General features: G+C 37.7%; 1 protein-coding gene across 1 annotated transcript in view; it reads right to left on the reverse strand.

Annotated features, from left to right (window-relative positions):
* The window catches only part of kcnh8 (potassium voltage-gated channel, subfamily H (eag-related), member 8), a 62,953-nt gene extending 57,480 nt beyond the window's left edge, over nt 1-5,473 (reverse strand). The window contains exon 1 of the mRNA XM_042434930.1: nt 5,445-5,473. The gene's annotated coding sequence lies outside the window, so the exon portion shown is untranslated. The remainder of the gene's footprint in view (nt 1-5,444) is intronic.
* Between the last annotated feature and the right edge of the window lie 527 nt (nt 5,474-6,000).

Here is a 6,000-nt window from a genome sequence, read left to right on the forward strand (position 1 = left end):
CTGTCAGCAGGCGCACAGCTGGCCATGGGAGCAGAGGACACTACACGAGTTCTGAGCGCCACCCGATGGTGAAATCAAAGCATGACATGCATGTAACTCATGGCTGGCTGGAGTCAAAACACAATGAGCACCAATCAATGTTTTACAGACTTATCAGTTGCATGATAGCGCCCTCATGTGGACATCACAGTGCCAAGCTCCAATAAATAAAAAACTATTTAAAGAGAAAACAGGCGCATTTTCAAATTAATATACAAATGACATCCAACAACTTATGGTTAATACAGTTTATAGCACATACACACTCCTTGGATGTGATTTACAGCAACAATTTTAATCTAAAGTATCAATGTGTAATTCCTTCATTATTTTAAAATGTATCACTGAACTCTCAGATAATGATGTATAGGATTTTCAAAAATGAATCCCTTGTATGTAATCTGAGATGTCTCAAGATATCTTACATGTTATTGTTTGCAAACTCTGTTTTTGTAAATCTAGAAATTGAATTGCCACCAAAGATTTGCAAGAATGGGCTCATGCTGCAATTACTAGTCAAGGCTCACACCTTCATATCTCTGACACGCAGCAACACACCTGGAGCATGTTCATACACACACAGACATGCAGCCACTGTAGACAGAATCGAACTCCAATCTAGGTCAATCCCATTACTAATAGCGCTACAGTGTACAGGTACTGAACACCAAAAGTCAAGCACTGTGCCTCCTACTCAGACCCTCCACAAAAGTGAAGCAGCTGTTACCGCTGTTATGTCATTTAGACAAAGTGAAGTCATCAGGTGCTCTAAGGCTGTGAATCATGTATCACCTCAGTGGCCTCAAGCAAGCACATAAAAAAATGTACACATTCACACAAACACATACAGGATACACATAAAGAAGCTTGTGAATCATGTCCCTGAGGTGAGGCTGTGTGAAGTAGTTAACCGCAGAGATACTTCCATAAACATGTCAGCTAATAAAATTAAAACAGACAGCCAACGCACAGTGATGCTTCACCTGAGTAATAAAGTGCTTAATGCATCATTTAAGCCTGATCACTGCTCCAAACACAAATTTTGTGTGTGTGTGTGCAAGCCACAGTTAAGTTCAAGTGACAGTTGAATCAAAGTGAGTCATTGTTGCTTGCAGTGTTACCTCACCACAAGCTTTATTAAACCTCTACAAATTAGTCTCTTCACTTACATCACTCCATTTAATATTCTGTCGTCATTCAATTACCAATCACTGACTCAAAGGCTAGAAAAGCTTTTTTTGTGCAAAAAAACCCTGATTTGTAGCTACGGATATCATTGAGATACAAAGTGCATTTTAAAAAAGGATTCACTAATGTTAAGGCAGTAAAGGAAACTTGTTAGGGTTAGAAAGTGCATGTTCTTGGAGTCAGTAAAAGCTAATATGTTGAGTTGAGTTAGGGGGTGGTCAAAAATCCTTATTAAAGTTCAGAGCCAGCATAGAAAATAAACTAGATTTTAGAGACGGAATCAGAATTTATCTATTATTATAAGCCGGAGCATTAACAAAACTATCCATGATTTGGAAGTAAAATTCAAAATTCTATGTTAATAAAAATAACATTTGCATATCATCATCATCATCATCATCATCATCATCATCATCATCATCATCACCATCACATCTTTATTTATATCACACTTTTCCATTCGGGTACAAAGTGTTTTTCTACACAAATTATGACCAAAATGCAAATTTTAAAACCACAACAAGCAATTAAAGACCATTTTAAATTTGTTACAATGAATAATAGATAAAAACGGAATCAAAAAGTAAAAATACAAGAAGGGAGCTTGACCTTGTAAAGACTACAAAGTCAAACTCAAGACTATACTACCTCCTTAAAATCTATTATTACAAACTTAAAGTGTACTAATACACTAACATGCAACCAGTAAACAATCTAAAAGAGATGTAGCCTATTATACTTTCATTTTACAAAAGCCAACGTATTGGATTAAGTAGCAGAAGATTGTCTGATGGCTCAGCCCCGAAAAAAAGTGACTTACAAAAGTCTAAATAAGATGAGATGAAAGTCTGAAAACACTTAATTGTGTGTGGTTAACAATCCTAACTCTGGTTAATCAAAAGTCATATCATGATTGCTGTCCATAGAAAAGTTAGAATCAAAGATTATACCGAAGACATGGATAGTATCCTTCATATTCGTGGCCAATCTGCTAAGGCAGAAGAGAAGGATCTCATTGAGCTATTTTGAGCTGTTATGGATTTTATGACAAGCAACATTTGCATCTTGGTGCATCTCTGTGGTGCTTTAAGCCATTCATCCTCAGCGTCACTGGGTCTGATGTCTTTTTGATACTACCACTAGGAGTCACCTGAGTCTGAAATTTAACATACAAAATGTGTTTCAAAGAAATAGATAAGAAATAAATAAACTGCTTTAAATTTCATCAAAGAATTTGAACAGTAGTGCACAATTACAAGAAAAGTCATTACATTCATTGTGTGTTTTTATCTATAAGCTATAAGCACTGGTTTTTGGATGAGTGATGTGCTGCTCTAGTGTAATTTCAACAGCACTCCTCAGCCTCTTTGTGCGCCTTGCTGTCGTTATAAACAGTCCTTGTTAAACTCTAATCAGATCTGGCCTCGTGCCTGTATACCATAAAGTCATGCATTGATGCTTTAAGACTCCCTTGCTGCACTGCAAAGGCAACACTGTGCCAGCATTTTAACTTAATGGTTTTTAAGATGCCCTCGGGTGCTATACAGGAAGTGGGCATGGCTGCTTAAAGATACGTCTATAAGTTCATTTTACACACAGACTTTGGTAAAGCTAATAGGACTGGCAGTGCCCATACAGTATGTGCAGTATGTATGCATTCATACACTCAATCACACTACAGTCATCACACGTCCAGGCCTTTTTGTAGAACAAGATTATATAGAAATGTTACATAACACATCATTCTCTACTGTAGACCCATATAACCTCTTGTCAAACTGCTTCTCGCCCATTCTTTCTTTTGTTCTTTATCCTCACTTATCATCCTTATCTCAAACAAAACCTAAAGAAAATTATTTCCCTCTCCTCACAAAACAAACACTCATCGGTTTTTCAATCTTGTGAGTAAGGAGGGCACAATCTCACATCTGATCCTAAGCCCACAATCTCATCTGAAAACTGGGGTTTTTCAATTTAAACTTGAGCCTCTTTTGTCAGAGACATTCAGACTTGTATACGTACATGAGGGTATGTTTTTTTCCAGCCAATATTTGATACCTGTGCAGGTATGTTAACAAGCCTGAGGAGCTGAACACACCCCAGATCAAGAGAAACCTGAGGAGAGACAGCTGCCCTCAAGCCTAGCTCTGACACAATGTCAGCGATAAGATTATTGTATGGATATCTAATATGTTTGTGGAGAGAGGTTTCTGGGTTAGGGTGTTTCACATTAGTCGTTTGACAAGAACAGTGGTGGAGCAAGTACTGAGATACTGAACATAAAAAGTAACAATAAAAGTACCAATACAACAATGTAAGAATGCATTACAAGAAAAACGTATGCATTCCAAATCCTGCTCAAGTAAAAGTAAATTTCAAAGTATCATCAGCAAAATGTACCCAAAGTACCAAAAGTAAAACTACTTGTCCAGCAGAAAATAGTCCCTGTGAATGCTACATTATTACTGTATATGCTACATTATACATTATTAGCTTGTTAAAACGTTAAGTAGCATTTTACTGTTGCACTCAGTTGAGATGGAAATAGTTTTAACCATCCTATATACAGTGAGGTAGATTTGTCCAGTGGTTTCCAACTACAGTGTCAGGTACCCCTAAATCTGGGGGGTCCTGAGATGATTAATGAGGTAAGAGAGAAGAAAAAACACAGTTCAGCTACACAAATCTGTTTTCTTTTTTTTTCTTTTTTGTGAAATTTTGGAGCTATTTGGGCTTTGAATAGTAATGGTTACTAAAATGAAGCTATCTGACAAATTTCAAGGAGAAATAACTCTGGCTGAACTGCTAACAACTCATCTGAAACGTGATATGGGGCCCCAACTAGATGTTGCTTTTTTATAAGGGGTTACAAGCCAAAATAGCCTGAAGCCACTGGTTTAATCATTAAAATGTATTGTCTTTCATAAGCTTATCATATGTTTTTTTAAATGTAAAATCTTAATCTGTAGAATGAATGTTGTAGAGTAAAGGGTACAATAATTTCCCCCGAAATGTAGGGGAGTAGAAGTATAAAGGAAGTATGAAGTGACAACACTCAAGTAAAGTACACGTATCTCAAAGCTGTACTTGAGTAAATGTATTTAGTTACTTTCCACCAGTGGCCATGGAGATGATGGTGATAATTTAAGTTTAGGTGATATGGTGTATATGCTGTATGTGGTATGATGTGTGTGTTTGTGTCTTAAGCCCCCACTGTTGTTGTGTGCTAGTCAGTCTGCACAAACAAACACATACATTTGTTTGTGTCTTTGTGTGTGCGTTTGCATTACATTGTATGTATTAGATTGTACGTTGTTGTGTGCATCTGCAAACATGCTTGAGATCATGGAGTAGCAAGAAAAACAAGAGATGTGCAATACTGAGGGTTGGCAATCCATTTCCCCTTTAACGCGCCAACATGATGCCTCCACCCAGCTAACGGCGGCAGGCTCACTAACCATATCATGAGTTTATAATAACCACATCACATCCATGGTGAATGAGGTGGAATGAAAATCTAACCTAATTTGGAGAGATACACGACTGTGTGAGTAGTAGGGTGTCCCCTGAGATGAGGCTCCGATTGAGGGAGCTGTGTGCTGCACTGGTAGCATGCTCTGTGAGCGTGTAATGGTCTTAATTATCATTTAGCATGCCAGCCTCATTGACGACGTATCAAGCCAGTGATGAAATAGTAGAGAGGGAGAGAGAGAGAGAAAAATGTGTGCATATAAACACTTAAAGGCACATGCACACACAAAACATTAGTAGATATCTCTAAAACACATACACACACACAAAACATTGATCTTATACAGCAGCATACCCAGAGGTGAAAGTGTAATACACACACATGCACAGACATATACACACACATTTCCACCCAGCTGAGTGACATCTCTCTCTCTGAATTAGTCACGATGAATGATGTGTAACTAGCCATGAATCGTTCTGGCTGGGGAGATAGCTAATTCACTTTGTTTAATTAGTCAAAAGTAGTAGAGCATGCTCTCTCTCCCCAAACATACGCTCTCATTGCACAAAATCCACCCATCGACGTGTTGTCTGTAGAGAAGACAGACCACACTGGTGTAGCATTTCATGGGGCAAATCTTTGAATCTTATCTGCCAAGAATTTCCTCTGACTCTTTCTCTCTCTTTCTCTCTCACACACACACACACACAAACACACACATACACACCCAGATTTCAGGCACCATTTAAGGTTTTACAGCTCCAGAGGTGAAGTGTGTCTTGTCTGCAGTGGACTGCATGGTGGAAGTCTGCTAGGACTTGACTGCAACTTCAGGTGTCTGAAAACAAGGCAGAAGACAAGCTGTTGTTCATGGAAATTGAATAATTCAGCTGTATCAAAACTTTGAGGTACAGTGATGTTTAAAATGTGTCTGTTCATGTTTATCCAGAGCTTTTTCTTGCTGTCTATAGTACCTTATCAGAAGTGCTACCCTATTGTGTAAGTTTATAGTATAGAGTAGTATAGTATAGCACATAATGTATATGCTTATTGTAATATACAGTATATAGTATAGTAGAGTAGAGTAGAGTAGAGTATACTAAGGTGTGCTGTATACTGTGTTGTACTGCAGCATAGTATAGTATACTATATGGTATATATATGCCCAGTGGTATATATAGTCACAGTATAGTATAGTATAGTATAGTATATTACAGTACAGTACAGTATAGTATTGTATTGCATAGCAGAGTATACCAACGTGTGCTGTATACTGTATTGTACTACAGAATAGTATA

This window comes from Thunnus maccoyii, chromosome 15 (assembly GCF_910596095.1).
Source record: "Thunnus maccoyii chromosome 15, fThuMac1.1, whole genome shotgun sequence".
Lineage (NCBI taxonomy): Eukaryota > Metazoa > Chordata > Actinopteri > Scombriformes > Scombridae > Thunnus > Thunnus maccoyii.